The following is a 21,974-nucleotide window of genomic DNA, read 5'->3' on the forward strand; positions in this document are numbered from 1 at the left end:
AAAGGACAAATATTATAAGAATATTAAAGTGCACTTATTTCCTAAAAGACTCTTGTGTGGAATCTATAAAAACTATTTCAAGATATAGAGATTAAATATATTTCAAAACACATACATACACAAGCAATCTTTAGCATAAATTTTTTCAAACTTATGTTATGGGTCTAAAATTTTCATTAATTCATGGAAAAAATGTATTGACAAACTTCTCACCAGAGCAGGAATAACAACTTATGTATTTGGTGACTGCAAGATGAGAGCCTGCACAGCTTAGTATCTCCCTCCAGATCTCTCTCTCTCTCTCTCTCCTTTTTTGTTTTTTGACAGAGTTTCGCTTTTGTTGCCCAGGCTGGAGTGCAATGGTGAAATCTCAGCTCACTGCCACCTCCACTTCCCAGGTTCAAGCTATTCTCCTGCCTCAGCCTTCCAAGTAGCTAGGACGACAGGCATGCGCCACCACGCTTGGCTAATTTTGTATTTTCAGTCGAGATGGTGTTTCTCCATTTTGGTCAGGCTGGTCTGGAACTCCTGACCTCAGGTGATCCACCCACCTCAGCCTCTCAAAGTGCTGGGATTACAGGCGTGAGCCACAGCGCCCGGCCCAGATCTCTTAAAAAGACATGAGGAAGGAACCATTCTGCATCCTCAATATTACCTTAATATTTTAAGGACATCCATAACAATTAAGAGGCTGACTTGTGACTTCCTAGCCCTTTCAGGGCTATTTAGGCACACCTTAGTGAACTATTAGGAATGCAGTGTTAGGTCTCAGGTTCCTGGACACCAAAACCATGTTCTCCAACAGATCTTCAGTACAAATAGCTGATGTCTATATTCTTTTGCCTGTCTTTTCCCTTCCTTTTAATTCAGAATTGTGGTCTCGAAAAGTGCTATCATTTAGTAGATTCTCTCAATTCTCAACACCAGCACTAAACAGTGTTGAGTAACATCTCAGGTGCTAGGGAAACAGCAGCTGACATTCTAGCAATGCACAAATAGAAAAGAAAAGATCACCACAGAGTAAAAGAGAATAGATTTTTTAAAAGTATGAAACCAAAACGAATATATATCAGATTACACTATAAATGGAAAATCCTATTATCTTGACTGGATTGCAAGTCAAAACCTCCCATGGCCTCCAACATCCAATATATTCAAAGCAGTTCAGGAATGGTGAAAGTGGAATGGAATTTAAAATTATTCTAAGGTTGCATGTGTGAAAGCACCATGCTCTGAAACAAAATATTTATTTTTAAAGTGCATAATGAACACTGCATACAAAGTTTGTATAACAAGAGAGAGAAAAAATCTCACATTTTAAAAAAAGGAATATGCAACATATTCACATATAACAAAATAAAATTAAACTAAAATAACAGCAATGGAAGACACAATCTGATCTCTGAAAATCAAGGGAGAAATCTCTATTAAATAAACTTGACACAATTTTTAAAGTAAGTTATGAAAAATAGTAATATCTGAATATAGTATGTAAAAGTACCAACACAATAAAGCTAAAACAATATCCGTGGAAAAATTATTTGCTGTATATTATTTTTAAAAAATGATCTAAGTACTTTCCCCAAGAAGGTAGATGAATGAAATTTTAAAATTGCCTCAGAAATTCTGTGAAACGAAATGAATATAGAGAAGCAGAATATAATTTAACTATAAAGCACACAAATAGAATTTAAAAATAAGGCCGGGCACAGTGGCTCATACCTGTAATTCCAGCACTTTGGGAGGCGGAGGCAGGCGGATCACCTGAGGTCAGGAGTTTGAGATCAGCCTGACCAACATGGAGAAACCCCGTCTCTACTAAAAATAGAAAGAAAGAAAAAAAAAAAAAAACAGGCGGGCGTGGTGGCACATGCCTGTAATCCCAGCTACTAGGGAGGCTTAGGCAGGAGAATCGCTTGAACCTGGGAGGTGGAGGTTGCAGTGAGCTGAGATCACGCCATTGCACTCCAGCCTGGGCAACAAGAGCAAAACTCTGTCTCAAAGAAATAAAAAATAAAAAAAATAATAATAAGTGGCAGCCAACATGCCCAACATGATTTTCTGTGATGAAAGAAATTCTCTGCATCTACATTATCCAATGCAGTAACTACCACACATATGTAGTTACAGAATTTCTAATTTGGCCACCAATTTGGCTATTACTACTAAAGACAAGCCATTTAGTTATTTAATTATAATTAATTTACAGTTTATAGCCACATGTGACTAGTAGTTACTCTATTGGTCAATGCAGATCTAGAATCTTGGAGAAGGCAGTTAAAATAATGAGATATGGTCAAAACAAAAATGGAAAAGGCACCCAAATAGTGAACACAGAATATGAGAATGTGAAGTAACAATTCACACAGTAAAATTTACTAATGAGATGCTGCCTTGATGGGACACATGTCTAATGATATTCAAGGCTTGTCTTGTTACAGGTAGAAGAGCAGGAGCAGGGCAGGAGAGGGCTCTTCCCCTACCCACTAGAAATGTCAGGTGATGGCCTGTTAATGATCACTTTGCCTCTCTAAAAACGATAATTAGGCAGCGCCAGAGAGAGGCCATTTCATGGTGGTCTACACCTGTTAACATCAAAAACGTTAATTAAATGCAGACCCCAGGAAGAAGCAACTTCTTGGGCATTCATGTTAAGAGACAAAAATGGCAAAGTATAATCTTCCGGGGACACACTCCACTGGAAAAGGAAAGAAAGCCTCAGATGGACACGCATATAACTCCCTAAACACACCGTGCATGCTCAATTCCAAAGGGTAAGGAAAGCACTGTGCATGCCGGAAACTCTCCCTAAAGAAAGAATCATGGGAAAGAGGCAAGGCCATCCCAGGATCAAGGTTAAAGGCCCTTCTCTTTTCTCTCTTGGACCTTCAGGCATCCACTTGGGTCTCTTCCAAGAGAATTTTCCTTTCCTTTCTGTTCTAAAGGCTTTTAAAATAAACTTCCACTCCTGCTCTGAAACTTAGTCTCTTTTTCCGCTGTACGCTCCTCAGTCGAATTCTTTCTTCTGAGGAGGCAAGGACTGAAGTTGCTTATGGACCCATGCAGATATGCTGCCAGTAACTCGAATCTCTTCTACTGGTAACAGTATCATTGTAAGGGAATGAGGCCAGTTCACTTCTCAGTGCTCGGAGAACTCACCAAAAATAAAAAGTTGGAGGATGCTGTGAACTTATCTACCTTCCAAGGCAAGTCCCACAAGCAAGCAGCAAGACTCTCCTCCCCCAAGATCTTAAACTCTTCTGATGCTCCTTCTCTGGGAAAACGCATCCTCTGATTGGCTTCCCCTTATATAGGAAAAAACAATTAATAAACCTAATTAGCACTACATTCCAAGAGACATGCCCTGACTGCACAGATACTGAACCTAATCAAAACTTCATTCTGGAGACACACCCGGGTCAATTTGATTGGATTTTTGAGACAACTACTAAAAACCCCACATAAACTTGGAAACCAAAGGGTTAAGGCTATTTTGAAGGAAAAATAGGAAGATTCATTCCTTTTTTCATTCATAAGTACTTTTTTTTTTTTTTTTTTTTGAGATGGAGTCTTGCTCTGTTGCCCAGACTAGAGCGCAGTGGTACCATCTCGGCTCTCTGCAAGCTCCACCTCCCGGGTTCACGCCATTCTCCTGCCTCAGCCTCCCAAGTAGCTGGGACTACAGACGCCTGATACCACGTCCGGCTATTTTTTTGTATTTTTTTTAATAGAGACGGAGTTTCACCCGTGTTAGCCGGGGTGATCTCCATCTCCTGACCTCGTGATCCGCCCACCTCGGCCTCCCAAAGTGCTGGGATTACAGGCGTGGGCCACTGCATCTGGCCTCATAAGTACTTTTGAGTATATTGTATGTACTAGAAAGCATTCGCAGTCATGGGGTACAGCAAGAAACCAGACAAACTAGAGTCTTATGGAGACTCTATATTCTAAAATTATTTGGGAGTAAACTGGACTTGAAAACAAATGGAAAGTGAATAGATATAAAAAGTTTCAATATTCATGATGATGTAAAAAAGTAAAATATATTACAGAAGTGAAGTCAGGAAGTGTTACGGGTCATATGGTACTTTTAAGGCCATTGGTATCCTCTGAAATTCAAGCAGGCTGAAGACATTTGCATAACTAAAAGGAAAGCAGATACTAATAGAAGACAGTGAAGAGCCTGAAAGGCATTTCAGAGACCTTGGCTGGTGGCAGCCCCTCCCTTCAAAGGTCTGGAGGCTTATAAGGGAAGACTGATTTTGTGGGCTGGGCCTAGGGCTGCACCACCCCAGGCAAGCGCAGGACAGTGCTCGCAGCATTCTACCTCCCAACCCCTCCAGCTCCAGCCATGGCTAAGAAGGCCCCAAACACAGTTTGGATCACTGCTTTGAGGGTGCAAGCCATAAGCCTTGGCAATTTCCATGGGATATTAAACCTGCAGTTGCACAAAGTACAGGAATGCACTGCTGATAAAGACATACCCGAGACTGGGCAATTTACAAAAGAAAGAAGCTTAATTGGACTTACAGTTCCACATGGCTGGGGGAGGCATAAGGCGAAAGGCATGTTGTACATCACAGCAGGCAAGTGAGAGAATGAGAGCCAAGCAAAACTGGTTTCACCTTATCAAACCATCAGAACTCATAAGACTTATTCACTACGACGAGAACGATATGGGAGAAACGGCCCCCATGATTCAATTATTTCCCACTGGGTCCCCCCACAACATGTGGGAATTGTGGGAGTACAATTTGAGGTGAGATTTGGGCGGGGACACAGAGCCAAACCATATCAGAAGCCTTCACCTGGATTTCAAAAGATGTATGGAAAAGCCTGTATGTCCAGTAGAAGCCTGCTGGGGTGGAGACCTCATGACAAATGTCTACTACAGCAGTGCAGAGGGAGAATATGGGGTAGGAGCCCCCACAGAGTCCCCACTGGGGCACTGCTTAGTGGAGCTCTGAGAAGATGGCCACCATCCTCCAGACCCCAGAATGATAGATCCACTGACAGCTTGCACCCTGAGCCTGGAAAAGCTGCAGGCACTCAACGCTAGCCCTTTACAGCAGCCATGGGGACTGACCCTTGTATCCAAAAGAAAATAAATTGTTCTACCATAAAGACATGTGCACTCATATATTTATTATAGCATTATTTGCAATAGCAAAGACTTGAATATTTCCTCTATCATTGGATAGAGAAAATATAATTATTTTCTCTATCATTGGATAGAGAAAATGTAGTATACGTACACCATGGAATACTATGCAACCATTTAAAAAATTATGTCCTTTGCACCAACATGGATGCAGCTAGAGGCCATTATTCTAAAATAATGCAGGAAGAAAAAACCAAATACCGTATGTTCTTAGTTATAAGTAACAACAAAGCACTGATTGCACATGGATGTAAAGATGGGAACATGGATACTGGGGACTACAAGAAGGGGAAGGGAAGGTGGGGACCAAGACCTGAAAAACATATACACCATGAAATATGTTTTCTACCTGGGTTACAAGATCATTCATACTCCAAGCCTCAGCATCACACAATGTGCCAATGTAAAACCCTGCACATGCATTCAGTGAATCTAAAATAAAAGTTGAAATTATTTTTAAATAGGCGAAGATCTGAAAAAACGTTTCCCAGAAGAAGAGATACAAATGGCCAACAAATATATGACAAAATTCTTACCATCTCTAATTGTCAGGGGGATGCAAATAAAAACCACCATGAAATGTCACCTGACACCTCTTAGAATAGCTGTTATCGAAAAGATGAGTAGCAAGTATTAGTGAGGATGTGGATAAAAGATAACCCTTGTATACTCGTGACGGAAATACAAACTACTATGGCCATTTTGGATAATAGTATGAAGGTTTCTCAAAAAATTTTTAAATAAAACTACCTGCTGATGAGGCTGTTGAGATATAGGAACACTTTTACACTGTTGGTGGAATGTAAATTAGTTCAACCATTGTGGAAGACAGTATGGTGATTCCTCAAAGACCTAGAACCAGAAATATCACTTGATCCAGCAATCTCATTACTGTGTATATACCCAAAGGAATATAAATCATTCTGTTATAAAGATGCATGCACACACATGTTCATTGCAGCACTAGTCACAACAGCAAAGACATGGAATCAACCCAAATGTCCATCAATGATAGACTGGATAAAGAAAATGTGGTACATATACACCATGAAATACTATGCAGCCATAAAAGGGAATGAGATCATGTCCTTTGCAGGGACATAGATGGAGCTGGAAGCCATTATCCTCAGCAAACTTACCCGGGAACAGAAAATCAAACACTGCATGTTCTCACTGACAAGTGGAAGCAGAACAATGAGAACACATGGATACTGAGAGGGGAACAACACACACTGGGACCTGTTGGGAGGCAGGTGGAGGGAGAGTATCAGGATAAATGGGTAATACATATATGCATTGGAATATTATTCAGTGTTACATAATAATGAATCCCTGTCATTTATGACAACATGGGTAGACTTCGAGGGCATTACGTTATATGAAATAGGCCAGCCACAGAATGACAATTACTATATGATTTCACTTGCATTTGAAATCTAAAATAGACAAACTCACAAAAGCAGAGAGTAGAATGGTGGTTGCCAGGGGCTGTGGTGCAGGGGAAATGGGTAGATGTGGTTAGAGCACAAAGTTTCACATATACCATATAAGTAAGTTCTGGAGGTCTCATTTACAGCACAGTGCTTATAGCTAAGAATACTGTATTGCATACTGAAAATTTGCTAAAAGGGTGGATTTTGTGTTCTTACCAAAATTTCTTACCAGTAATAATAATAATAATGATGATGGGGGAGACTTTGGGAGGTGAAGGATATGTTTATAATCTTAAGGGTAGTGGTGTTCATAATGTATACTTATCCCCAGACTCACTGAGATGCATACCTTAAACATGCACAGCTTTTTAAATGTAATCATAGCTCAACAAATTGAGTTAAAAAAAAGGGGGGGGTGGGTTAAAAAATGTAAAAGGAGGGGTAGATGTTCCCTTGTTTTTCTCTCTTGGCTATTTTCTTTCCTGCTGTCTGGAATTAAAAAATAATAGGTGGGTATTTAGCAGCCAAACTGGAGCCTCTTCTAAAGTACAGCAGAGCAGACAGCTGGAAGGGGCCTGAGTCCCTAATGAATTTGGCAAGCATCTGTACCAGCCGTGATAGGTGTAACTATAGATTTAAGTGAGAAAGAAATAAACTTCTGCCTCGTTTAAGCCACTTTGTTCAGACATTAATTTCATATGCATATAGAGAATATATGCTCCTTATGAGTAGGAAAAATGTTTATGCCATATGGTTCATAATGGGTGTTCAGCAATGTAGGATGATCCTGATTATGATGACAATGGTGACAAACAGCATGAAATAATAAGGAATGAAAAAAAGTGGTTTGGGTTAATAGTTGTATATAGATACTTTATTTAAAGATTCTGCTGCTAATATCATTCAATGTATTTGTATCCCGGTGGGAGTTTTATTAGATGTAGACTAAGAAAGTTTACATTATTTAATGAAAAATACTAGATCAATTTTAAAAAACAGTAAAAATATCATGAGATGGAACTACGCATCTATATTGCAAAGCAACTCTCCCAGTTGTTTTATGCATAGTAATTATTCAGAATCCCCTGATCTAGATCCAACAGATCTCAATCTTTATAGGTGCTATCAAGGAAGCACCTAAGGAAGACAATTTTCCTGACTCTATCCATACCTCCAGTTAGTAATAGATCTGGAGATCTAGAACCCAAATCCAGACCTCCTGCTTCCATGTGCAGTGGTCTTTCGCTGTTCTGTTTTGTTCCACTTGGTGAAGAGGATTTGAGAATAAATGGCCTCATGATTCAAATCCCTCCTCTGCTCTGAGGAATATAGCCTTGTCCTAGCAAGCAAGAAGCTCATACAGTAGTGGAAGAGGCAAATATACATTCACTAATCTAACATACAAGGCAGTAAGCACCGTAACATCAACAAAGCACTTTGGGGTTTCAGACCAGGAGCAAGTGGGGTGATTAATTCTTAGCAGGGCTAGTAAAGTCTGGGAAGTGTTCGCTAAAAAAATGTCTGATCATTAACGAAAGCAACTGGTTTCTCAACACAGTCTAACTTATTGTAACAATATAAATGGTTGTTTGTTCATAAACTTTCATCTTTTGCCAAAATGTTTGTAGCTTATATTCCCATTTAACAAGGTTTTCTGGCCAAAACTGTGCACCCACGTCAGTCCTCCCATAAAAGCAATTTTGCATGCATAGAACACCTCTATCTATGAATATCCCTAATGAGGTACAGAAAGACTCTTATTATCCAAACAGAGACATTCCACTGGTGCTGGAGAGCCACAGACGGAAGTTTTCTCTGCCTCCTGGAAATGAAGCCAAACTTTCTTCTTTCTTCAGCCATGAGGATTCCTGTCCTCCTCTTCACCATTTTCTTGTTTATGAGCCAAGTTCTACCAGGTAACAAAATAAACTTAGTAAGAACGGAGTGCCTAACACCTTGCAGGGATTCAGTACTTGAAGAGAAATCACCATCATCTATGACCAGATAGGGGATCTCATAGGAAATCTGGAAGACACACCAGTCTCTGGCTCCCTGGTTAGGCCCAGTTCTGTCCAACCCACCTATACAGGCCCCACACACCCAGTGCCCACCAGGCTCCTGTCAGCCAGGAGGACCCATGCTCATCCCCTGAAATATCCGTGGGAGCCTGCATCCCACAGGGACTCACATCTGGGGGTCTACCTCCATGGGGGCCTCTTGGTTGTGGTGGCAGGGGCGGGGGAGTAGTTGACCTCCAGCCCTCCCATCCTGGCCACTGTATTTTGTGGGGATCATTCAGTCCTGGGAGCTTCCTGGGGACCCCAGAAGGAAGAGAACAGGGTGGTCATGGCAGCCTCAGCCCCAGGCTCTGGGCCAGAAGTTGATAACGACCAATTCAGAGCAACCACTGAATTCAAGCCTCTTACAGATACACGAGAAGTTGGCGAAAAACTGAATGTCGACCATTCTATGGTCATCCAGCATTTGAAGCCAATTGGAAAGCTGAAAAATCTTGATAAGTGGGTGCCTCATGAGCTGACCAAATATTTTAAAAATCATCCTTTGGAGTGTCATCTTTTCTTATTCTATGAAACAATGAAACATTTCTTGATCAGATTGTGACATGCCATGAAAAGTGGATTTCATACAACTGCCAGCTCACTGGTTGGACTAAGAAGAAGCTCCAAACCACTTCCCAAAGTCAAACTTGTACCAAAAAAAAGGTCATGGTCACTGTTTGGTGGTCAGCTGCCAGCCTTCTGGCAGTTTTTGAATCCACTACAGTTTTTGAATCCTGGTGAAATCATTACATCTGAGAAGTATGCCAAGTTAATCGATGAGATGCATGGAAAACTGCAGCACCTGGAGCTGGCACTGGTCAACATGAAGGGCCCAGTTCTCCACAACCCATGATCACATGTCATACAACCAGGGCTTCAAAAGTTGAATAAACTGGGCTATGAAGTTTTGTCTCATCTGCCATGTTCATCTGACCTCTCGCCAACCAACTACCACTTCTTGAAGCATCTTGACAACTTTTTGCAGGGAAAACACTTACACAACCAGCAGGATGAAGAAAATGCTTTCCAAGAGTTCATCGAACGCTGAAAGCAGGGAATAAACAAGTTTATTTCTCATTGACAAAAATGTGTTCAATGTAATGGTTTCTTTTCTTTTTTTAAGACCGAGTCTCACTCTGTCACCCAGGCCAGAGTGCAAAGGTGCAATCTCGGCTCACTGCAACCTCTGCCTCCTGGGTTCAAGAGATTCTCCTGCCTAGCCTCTTGAGTAGCTGGGATTACAGACACATGCCACCACACCCGGCTACTTTTTGTGTTTTTAGTAGAGACGGGATTTCACCACGTTGGTCAGGCTGGTCTCAAACTCCTGACCTCGTGATCCGCCCGCCTCAGCCTCCCAAAGTGCTGGGATTACAGGCGTGAGCCACTGTGTCCAGTCCATTGTAATGGGTTCTATTTTGATTAATAAAGATGTGTTGCAGCCTAATTATAAAAATTTAAAATTCACGGTCCAAAACCACAATTACTTTGGCACCAACCTAATAATAGAAGAATTAAAAGAGGCCTTTATATTAGAGAACCCATGGACGATAAAATAATAAAGAATATTACAATCTCCATAACCCACAAACTTGGTAACTTAGACCAATTGGATGAATTAAAAGACACAATCTATTAATACTAAAACATAGGAGAAATAGGTCATCTAAATATATTGATAACTATTTTAAAAATGGAATCAATACCTAATAACCTTACAGAAAACCTATAGATTCCACAAATCTGACATTCTGACATGTTATTCTAACTGGTAGGATTCGGGGATTTCCATTTTGATAAGAACATAGGTGAGTCGCACACACTGACTTTTACTCCTCATTGGTCAGGAAACCTATGTCCACCATAGGATACTGCAGAGCGATGTGTTTTGGAGAATTTAGCAAGATAATATGATTTTCAGAGTTAAAGGAAGACAACCTGTTTTATGTACAGTAATTCCTCATAATATCACAGGGGATACCATACTTAAATTTTGGGGTATCCCCAGGTATAATTCTTATTTGAGCCACATGTGAATTTCAGACACGGAGGCTGCCCAACTTTGGTGGCTTGCAAGAGATGTGGAAGTTAATTCACAACCTACTTTGTGGAGGCATAAAATTCAATGAGCACTCATTTAGCATTTTATTTGAAATACTATTTTTGTAAAGTTTGCATTTCCAATTAGGTGAAATTTTAAACCTGTTTCAGTTCTTATCCACTTTTTTTTTTTTTTTTTCCCTGAGATGGAGTCTTGCCCTGTCACCCAGGCTGGAGTGCAGTGGCGTGGTCTTGACTTACTTCAACTTCCGCCTCCCAGGTTCAAGCAATTCTCCTGCCTCAGCCTCCCAAGTAGCTGGGATTACGGGTGCCCACCACCATGCCCGGCTAATTTTTGTATTTTTAGTAGAGATGTGGCTTCCCCATGTTGGTCAGGCTGGTCTTGAACCCCTGATATCTTATTATCTGCCCACCTCGGCCTCCTAGAGTGCTCGGATTACAGGTCTGAGCCACGGTGCCTCGCCTCTCCACTCTTTTAGGCAGAGGGGAGTAAGGTTTTCTTTAAGTTAGGAGGGACTCCCGTGTACCCAACCTATTTGTGTAAATTTCTTCCTTCAGAGTTCTTCAAATCAGCATCACCATTGTTAAAGGCCTCCCGCATGGTAATAATTGTGCTACAGGGTTTTACAAACATGAAGTTTATGTTTGGCTGAATTAACCTCCTTACTGTGACACAAGGGGGCCATAGGTGTTTTCACCAATTATGAAGCGGGTTCACTGTGCAATGGCTACCAACTTTTCTGAGTACAATGAGACCAAACACATTCATACATAAATTCTATGAAGTGAATTTATTACTTACAATTAGCAAACAAAAGACAACAGAAGTCTAGGATTCAATATGAACTGCTACCACAAGATCACGAAGGCTACCCAGAGCAGATGGATGGAGTTTTGACTGTAAATGCTTCACTTGCACCACAACTGAGGGACCCCAGAAAGAAGCCCACCTTGGGTTTTCTCAAATGATGTGGTTTGCTGGACACAAGTGTTAAAGGCCATTCTGTTTTGAGCAGGGACTATAACAGAGCCTGGGCTGTTCTGACCAATGTCACCTGATTATCAGGATATTGTCTTCTCAGCATATCATACAGTTATCTTGAGAACTACCAGTAAGAAAGGAAGGAAAATGGCCCTACACCCTTAAAACTGAAGGATCAGGATATTTGTTGTGACAGAAGCACAGACAGTAGCAACAGAGTGTTCTTGTGAGCCATGTACTAGTTCTCTTGACCGGAGCGTGGCACCTAACTGTCTTTCTCTTTCCTTTCAATGGAAACTGTTTCAGAATATGTTGAATATTTTGAGTTTCTACATCTACAGAGTTGAGGCACATGATCACTGGCAGTGTAGACTCTCTGCATGGTTACAGGAAAGAGTTCAGGAGCCCATCAAGTCACATTGGAGGAGACCACCTAATCCTCCAGAGACTGTCACTTCATCTTCCTGGGGTTAGCTCCACACGCAGTAAGGCCATTATGTCTAAGGCCGGCAAGACTTGCCATCCGAAGATTCGACTTTTGACATGCTGATAAGCAGCAGTGATAAGAGAAGCCCACACACTCGCTAGGAATTTTTCAATGCAAGCAACTGAGACTCTTCTTCATATCCCTCGATAGGGGCTAATGTCAAACTCTTTCTTCCCAATTTCTGTACTCATCAGTGCCTGAACCATGAGGAACCATAGATGTACACCTCATCAGGAGGGTGTATGGGACAGCGGCAAGGGGAGCAGCAGCACAAGAAACAAACAAGGCCACTACTTCTGCCTACATAATAACTATTATCTTGGAGTGTACAATAATTAATAATGTTCACATGGTTGCCCTCAGCATACAGAGATGGTGACCAGAGTAGATGCAGGGACTACAGAGATACAGCCTGATCCTTGCTAATTAGGACTTAAGTGTTGGCTTATGTGCTGCGCTTCTGTGCATTAATAAGTCAGGGCCTCAAAACTGCCTGCTAAGCAAAGGCCAAATGTCATGCTGGGGTGCAATGAAACATTCATGTCTAGGAGATGAGAGCATTTTAGTGTGGGAGAAGATGAAAACACCTGAAGACCACAGAACGCTGTGCAGACCAAAGGGAAGGCCCATCATCAGCTCACGGTTCTGACTCAGGGGACTGCTGATGTGTTACGGAACCGTCAGCGGACAGCAGGTAGGTCAAGTTGAGCAGGTGTCCTGCATGAGGGCTGGTCCATTCCATTTGTGTTGCCAATTATTTCAATAGCATCTCATGCACCCCACTGGTGAGGAAGGAATGAGCACCCTACGTTTACTGGCACCGTTAAACACATAACATCTATTACTAAACAGAAAAACCAGACATCAGTTATTAATTACATATAGGAGGATGGTGTAAGCTCCCATAGGCCCAAACAGGGATTAACTTAGGAGCAGAGAGTGGTATAGCATGAAAAAAGTGAGGATGTTCCTTTTTTTTTTTTTTTTTTTTTTTTTTTGGAGACAGAATCTCTCTCTGTCACCCTGCTGGAGCGCAGTGGTTTGATCTCAGCTTACTGCAAGCTCCGTCTCCGGGGTTCACAACATTCTCCTGCCTCAGCCTCTCTAGAAGCTGGGACTACAGGCACACACCACCACACATGGCTAATTTTTTGTATTTTTAGTAGAGACGGGGTTTCACCGTGTCAGCCAGGATGGTCTGGATCTCCTGACCTCATGATTCACCGGCCTCGGCCTCCCTAAGTGCTGGGATTACAGGCGTGATCCACTGCACCCGGCCGAGGATGTTCCTTTGTTCCTACAGGACTATGTGATTGCTTTTTCTGTTGGCTGGTAGGGAACTGAATCATGTCACACAGACTGGTAAGACTGTAATACTCTAAAAAACAATATATAAACTATCATATCATAATGGTGCAATACTATCTACTACAATGAGAAAGGCATCGATGAAAAGCCGAATGATATCATATGTGACTGAGAGATTGAATGCTTCCTCCCTCAGATTGGTTACAACATGTTGTCCTATCACAGTCCTCTCTCCTTCATTCAAAGTGAATGATCCAAATAATAGACAGAAATAATAAAGAATAAAGGGCAACACATGCAAAGAACTCACGAGATGATAATCCATGGTAAAATTTATGTACTTAGGAATTAATACTAACTCATTATTAGCAAAAAATAAACATCTTTACATCAAGAGTAGTTTTTCCTTTAATAAAGAAAGGTGGAATGTGTATAATGAACAAGGGATAATCAAAATTTGCCAAATGAGGCTAGTAAGACAATCCCAAAAATTCACAATCATTATTCACTGGTCCATTAATCACAGGACAATACATACAAATGAAACTTACCTGAACGGGTGCAGTGGCTCATGTCTGTAATCCCAGCACGTTGGGAGGCCAAAGTGGGCAAATCATGAGGCCAGGAGTTCAAGACCAGCCTAGCCAACATGGTGAAATCCTGTCTTTACTAAAAATACAAAGAATTAGCTGGACATAGTGGTGGGCACCTGTAGTCCCAGCTACTCGGGAGGCTGAGGCAGGAGAATCACTTAAACCCAGGAGGCGGAGGTTGCAGTGAGCTGAGATTGCACCACTGTACTCCAGCCTGGGCAACAGAGGGAGATTCCATCTCAAAAAAAAAAAATGAAATAAAAAAAATTAAATGTACCTACATATTAGAAAAATTAAATTCAACCATGAATCCAGCACATTATCAAATGAATAGACAAAAATTCTATCAACAAACTTAATATCATTATCTATGAAACTCAAGTACTACTGCTTAAAGAGCATTTACGGAACTCTCACCTCAAGGTTTCCCGCAAAACAAGGTGAAATGCATACTCAAGACTCTTTAAGAATGAGCCACTGATAAAAACAATATACTTGTAACTTGTGTAACATTTCATACATTTTTTTCAAGCACTGCACCATAATTAATTTGCATCAGGCTTTCCAAATTAGAAAAGCTTCACTTATAGAACTTCTTTCCCATGGGAGTTTTCACATGACTTTTCAAGTAAATGTGAAAACTGAAAATATTCTTGCAGTTTCTAAACTATTAGAGTTTTAATCCTGTATACGTTCTTGTATTTACAAGGTCCAGCCAGCTACAGTGTGCATTTTCATATGTCCTTGAGTGGGTATGAGAGAAATGAAACATTCCCACATTCTGGACATTCATAGGGTTTTTCTCAGGAATCAGCTGATGTCTTCAAATGGAACTAACATAACTGAAGGCCTTACCACAAATTTAGATTCAAAAGGCTTTTCTCCACTCTGAGTCCTCCCAAATCTTCAAAAACAGGAAAATCTGAAGGCCTGACCACATTTCCTACATTCTTAAGGTTTCTGTGCAATGTGAGCCTTTTCATGCTTATGAGGGAATGGGAAAGAGTATATGTTTTGCCACATTTCTTACATTCAAGGGGCTTTATTTATTTATTTATTTATTTATTTATTTATTTTCTTTAATTTTGAGATGGAATCTCACTCTGTAACCAGGCTGGAGTGCAGTGGCACAATCTCGGCTCCCTGCAACCTCCGCCTCCTGGGTTCAAGTGATTCTCCTGCCTCAGCCTCCTGAGTACCTGGGATTACAACCATATGCTACCACACCCAGCTAATTTTTGTATTTCTAGTAGAGACGAGGTTTCACCATGATGGCCAGGATGGTCTCGATCTCCTGACCTCGTGATCCGCATGCACAGGGCTTTCCCCCAACCCCCTGTGGCTTTTTATGTCCTTGAAAAAGAACTAAGACAACTGAAATGTGCCACCATGCCCAGTTAATTATTTTCTTTTTTCTTTTTTTTTTTTTTTCTTTTTGAGATGGAGTCTCGCTCTGTCGCGCAGGCTGGCATGCAGTTGTGCGATCTTGGCTCACTGCAAGCTCTGCCTCCCAGGTTCACACCCTTCTCCTGTCTCAGCCTCCCGAGTAGCTGGCTTGAGCCAGCGTGCCTGGCATTATTTTATTTTTTCTAGAGACAGGGTTTCACCGTGTTGCCCAGGTTGTTTCACATTGTTTTAATCCGGGCTGGTTATGAACTCCTGGGCTCAAGCAATACACACACCTTGGCCTCCCAAAGTGCTGGGATTATAGGCCGAGTCACTATACCCAGCCTCTATATCATGACTTCTTTCATGGCGAGTAAGATGACTGGAACGAGCGTAGTCTTTACCGCATCTCTTACATTCATAGGGTTTTTCTCCAGTATGAATTCTTTCGTGGAGGTGAGGGGAACTGAGACGACTGAAGGCTTGGTCACATTGTTTACATTCATAGGCTTTCTCTCCAGTATGAGTACTTCTATGGTTACAAAGGGAACTCAAATGACTAAAGGCTTCGCCACATTGTTTACATTCATAGGGTCTCTCTCCAGTATGAATGCTTCCATGGTTACGAAGGGAAGTGGGACAGCTGAAGGCTTTATCACATTTGGTACATGTATCGGATCTTTCTCTAGTGTGAGTCCTTTCACGCATCTTAAAACAACAAGAAAATCTAAATGTTTTCCCACATTCCTTACATTCCTAGGGTTTCTCTCCAGTGTGAGTTCGTTCATGTATTACACAACAACCGGAAACAGTGAACGCTTTACCACATTGTTTATATTTATAGGGTTTTTCTCCTGTGTGAGTTCTCTGATGTCTTTCTTTCTTTTTTTTTTTTTTGTAAAATAGAAGTTTATTAACTGTTGGCCAGTGATTTCTTTTTTTTTTTTTCATTAATGGTTAATGTTTTTTTTAAATTTATTTATTATTATTATACTTTAAGTTGTAGGGTACATGTGCATAACGTGCAGGTTTGTTACATATGTATACTTGTGCCATGTTGGTGTGCTGCACCCATCAACTCGTCATTTGCATCAGGTATAACTCCCAATGCAATCCCTCCCCTCTCCCCCCTCCCCATGATAGGCCCCGGATCTGATGTCTTTCAAATGAATTGAGAAAATAAAACACTTTCCCACATATCGTATATTTATAACTGGATTTCCACTGTACATTATCATGTGTCTTCTAACACCTGGAACAGAAACGAAGAATTTCCCACATTGTTCACATTTATATTGCTTCTCTCCATATGGTTTGTATCCTGAGTGAGCCAGGATGTGCCTATTAAGGAGGGAATGATGTACAAAGACTTTTCCACAAACACTGCTTTCACATTGTTTTAATCCAGTAGAAATGTTCTCATTCAGATCAAGATTTGGAATTTGGCTGACTACTTGTCCATACTGTCTACCTTCTTTGCTTTCACACAGTCTCTGTACCACATGATTTCTGTAAAAAATGACAAGCACATTATTATTGGTTGGTTTAATAACTTTCTACTTACTAATAGGTCTTGGCCTTACACTGCAACCAATACCAAGGAAAATGCATTGTTATTATTATTATTATTATTATTATTATTATTATTATTGCCATGATTGAATTATTTGAAAGTAAATGGGTTACTACTGAAAACACAGCTACCACCTGCATGGCTATGACCAAATTAGTAACATTCATATACACAATTTTGTAGTGCTATTTTCAAGTAAACTGTTTTGCAAACACTGACTGCTACCTTGAAGTACGTTACATTTTGGGTGAAATTTTTCTAAAAAAAATAAATTTCAAGTGACTCTATTTGTTTTGATTGCTTGTTTTTAAGTTCATGACAAGCTAAGATTCCTTCAGAGGACTTTATTTCCTCTTCTCAGTGCAAATTATCTTATATCTTTCCCAAGTTTTTCAAAGTGATCTTCAATATTCTGGTCTTTCCATTTGTTTCCTAAAATGCAGACCCACAAAATTATCGTGAATTATTACAAACTACAGAAACATTACTAGATTTCATGTTCATTGTACACAGTGCCCATGCCTAATTGCTTCACCAAATCATTCCCTTGCCACATTCCAAATCACAAATAGCACTGATGATAGGGAAATACTTCTGTAATTAAGTGAAATGTGTTGTCATTCTTACCTACAGAAGCCAGGTTCCTGCAGGTTTCCTGCATCACTTCTCTGCAGAGATTCTTCTGAGAAGAATCTACCAAAGCCCATTCCTCCTGGGTAAAGTTCACAGCCACATCCTCAAAAGCCATGGAGTCCTAGAACATTCCACATATGTGGATAATAGGACGGGTGAGACTGACAGCACTGGGAATCTATACTCAATCCATAAGCTGTTTACATGATTCTAAAATTTCCAAGCATTTATTCTATGACTTGATTGTCACAACTCTTACTCTGTTCACACATACTCCCTCCCACACAGCAGTACTAATGTGAGAATTGAACTATTCAAAAAGGCAACAGCAAAGTAGAAACACCCATTTCATTAGAGAATCCAGGGAGTAAGATGTGCTGCTAGGAGTTACCTTTTAACTTCACTTTGTACATTTCTAGTATCTGTCATAATAAAGTTCTACCTGATGTGCATAAAGGAGTTAATATTATCAGTCCTGAGATTACTTATTCTTAAAAATGTCTGCTCACAAATTTCCATCTTTGTTTGTATTAGTAACTTACATTTTGAAAGGGATTCCACCAACCCAAGTAATAAGAATGATTCACTGCATCTAAATGGCTTATGCAATATATTTGCCAAAACTTTTTCTGCCGAAGATCTATTATTTTCACTGCAGTGGTGCTTAGAGAACCAGACACCAAACCACAGTCTGAACACTAAGTGTTCAATGAGTTTCCCTGGTACACAATATTTTACATGTGCTGTCACTTATTAACTGGGGAGTTGAGCCCATTCCATGTGATTATACCAAAAGAGAGTAGGCTTATTAAATTTAATTGAGTAGTAAATAAAACCAATAATTGATATTGGACAATATTAATACAATAATTTTTCAAATTTCTGTTGCACAATGTCAAGGTAGAAAGGAATAAGAGGAAATACGACACCTGTTTTTAAAAAAGGACATTAATGTCACCACTTCCAGATGCTATTCCTATGAAATCACATAAATTCCCAAATCAGGTTTTTTTTAGGCAGGAAAAATTACTTTTTCATGCGTAGTAAAAATGACAAATGTCTAATGCTTTTTAGTCATCTAAAAAAAGAGTGATGCCTTGTCTAACATACTTCTAAGATTTTCAAACGAAAATACTCAGGACAGCACAGTATTAGCAGAGAGATGAGCAAGCAGACCAATGGGAAGAAGTCTTAATGACCCAGCATTTAAATGAAAAGTTGATGAGTGATAGAGTAGGCACTGTAGAATAGAAAAAGAAATCACATGCACTTTAAAATATGAGGCAAACCAGGCTGGCATCTGCTTAGGAAAATGCACTGCATTCTTCTCTATTCCATGATCCATAATCAACTTATTATATATTCAAATATGAAAGATAAAACCAGAACACTTTCAGAAGTCACAGAAAGATTTTTTTTTTTTTTTTACGAAGGATTAGGCAGAATTTATTTTATGTAAGAAAACAGTGATAAAGGAACAGACAAACTCAAACATATTAAAATTTAGGGAATAAAAATAAAATAGTGTGGGCAGGGCATGGTGGCTCACGCCTGTAATCCCAGCACCTTGGGAGGATGAGGTGAGCAATCATCTGATGTCAGGATGTTGAGACCAGCCTGGCCAACATGGCAAAACCCCGCCTTTTTGCTGTTTGTATTTTTTGTTTTTTGAGACGGAGTCTTGCATTGTCGCTTGGGCTGTGGTGCAGTGGCAAGATCTTGGTTCACTGCAACCTCCACCTCTCGGGTTCAAGCAATTCTCTTGCCTCAGCCTCCCAAGTAGCTGGGATTACAGGTGTCTGCCACCATGCTCAGCTAAATTTATTTTTGTATTTTTAGTAGAGACAGGGTTTCACCATGTTGGCCAGGCTGCTCTGGAACTCCTGACCTCGTGATCCACCCACCTTGGCCTCCCAAATTGCTGGGATTACAGGCCTGAGCCACAGTGCCAGGCCTAAAACCCCGTGTTTACTAAAAATGCAAAAATTAGCTGGGTGTGATGGTGGGTGCCTATAATCCCAGTAACTCAGGAGGCTGACACAGGAGAATCACTTGAACCCGAGAGGCAGAGGTCGCAGTAAGCAGAGATAGTGCCACTGCACTTCAGCCGGGCTACAGAGCAAGACAGTGTCTCCAAAAAAAAAAAAAAAAACATAAAACAACACCAAAAAACCCCTCAGATATCCAGATAAGAGGACACAGATGTGTCCACTGTCATAAATTCTTCACCATGCTACAAGAGGGGAACTGACATTTTGGTGAATCCTTGTAAATCATCAATTTATCTATCATACTTTTATTTCACCAGTAGCATTCACAAAGCTAAGTCCTACAATTCCATTTGAAATTACCCTTGAAAAGAACAGACCTTTAAATCTTACTACACTCACTCTGGGGAAGAAATAAATATGAACTTTTAGCAAATAAAATACGTCATTTTACCTTGCTACTTTGGAAATAGTACCTTTATCTTTCAAACTGTACTGACAACATGTATCTTACAGTCAATGAAAAACTGAAACTCATATAAGCGGACAAGCCTTATCAAGGTAACAAGCTCAGGGAGAGGCAGCGCTGACTCCAACACAGACCTTTCTAAGTGTCACGGCAGGCATTCTATCCCTCGGGACACCCATCCTGTTCAGTAAAGTCCTCAGTGACCACCTACGAGGCACTGGCACTGCTCTTTGTCCTCCTGTGTGCCTTGAGTGCATTTTCATATTCAGGTTCTTGCACATCCTCTCCGGGGTGGGTTTTCCTTGTCCTTTGGGACAGTTTTTCTCTCTTCACAAACCTGAGACAATCTAGAGAGCAGAAATCATTTCTGCCTTTTCCTCTCAATATCAGCATCCCATTTGCAGACCGTCAATGTGTCTCTGAGGAATAAAAGCTCCGGCTGGAGGAACAGTTTTAATGACCTAGCTTTAATGACATTACGTTGTATTGTCCATTCATTTTAATGTCCTAAAATTTTAATAACCCTAAGGGGTCACCATTTTAGATGAAACTATACCAGGAGATTCCTCAAAGGCCAAGAGCATCCAGTTGCTCCCCTGAGAGACTCTACCCCCTACCTCAGGCTGTCCTTGGCGATGAGATGACCCCAGGGCTGATACTCACTAGACCCTCCAATAGACATGGCCACAGCGGGTATCCTGGATCATCCCCAGACAGTTCTAAAATGCCAGGACTAGGAAAAGACAGGAGGGTGTCTGAGGACACAACACCCTGTAAAGTTTTCACGGGGGGACCTCAACCTAAAGACATTTTGGTAATATGTACACTTAGGAAAGATGAAAAGAAGAGAGGCACAAAGATTTTCTTTTTATAGTAGTATGTCAGATGATTTATTCTCCGCTTTCCTCTCTTGTAAAATGTTTGGAAACAGAAAAATATTTTGGACAAGGTGGCTCACGCATGCATTCCCAGCGCTTTAAGAGGCCGAGGTGGGCGATCAGTTAAGGTCAGGAGTTCAAAACCAACCTAACCAACATGGCAAAACCCTGTCTCTACTAAAAATACAAAAATTAGCTGAACGTGGTGGTGGGCGCTTATAAGCCCAGCTACTTGGCAGGCTAAGGCAGGAGAATCGCTTGAACTCGGGAGTCAGAGGTTGCAGTGAGCTAAGACTGCGCCATGGCACTCCAGCCTGATGACAGGGCAAGACTCCGTCTCAACAACAACAAAATATATATATATATATATATATAAACATACATTTAAAATTACTACATGTAGATAGTATTTGAAGTCATGGGACTGACTGTAGGTAGAAACAAGAGAAGGCAAGGAAAGGTTTTATATTGATATTTATATATAATTATATAAAATATACATAATTATAATATATAAATATATCATATAGGCTGGGCACAGTGGCTTACACCTGTAATCCCAGCAATTTGGGAGGCCGAGGTGGGCAGATCACCTGAGGTCAGGAGTTCGAGACTAACCTGACCAACATGGAGAATTCCCATCTCTACTAAAGATACACAAATTAGCCAGGCATGGTGGTGTGTGTCTGTAATCCCAGCTACTCAGGAGACTGAAGCAGGAAAATCCCTTGAACCCAGGAGGTGGAGGTTGCGGTGAGCCCAGATTGTGTCATTGCACTCCAGCCTGGGTGACAAGGGTTAAACTCCAACTCAAAATAAATAAATAAATAAATAAATAAATAAATAAATAAATAAATAAAACAAGAAATATATATTTATGTCTAAATATATAATTATAATACATACATGTATATGTAAATATACATTTATTATAAATTTGTTAATATATGAAATATGTTTAT

This window comes from Macaca mulatta, chromosome 3 (genome assembly GCF_049350105.2).
Source record: "Macaca mulatta isolate MMU2019108-1 chromosome 3, T2T-MMU8v2.0, whole genome shotgun sequence".
In the NCBI taxonomy this organism is placed as follows: Eukaryota; Metazoa; Chordata; class Mammalia; order Primates; family Cercopithecidae; genus Macaca; species Macaca mulatta.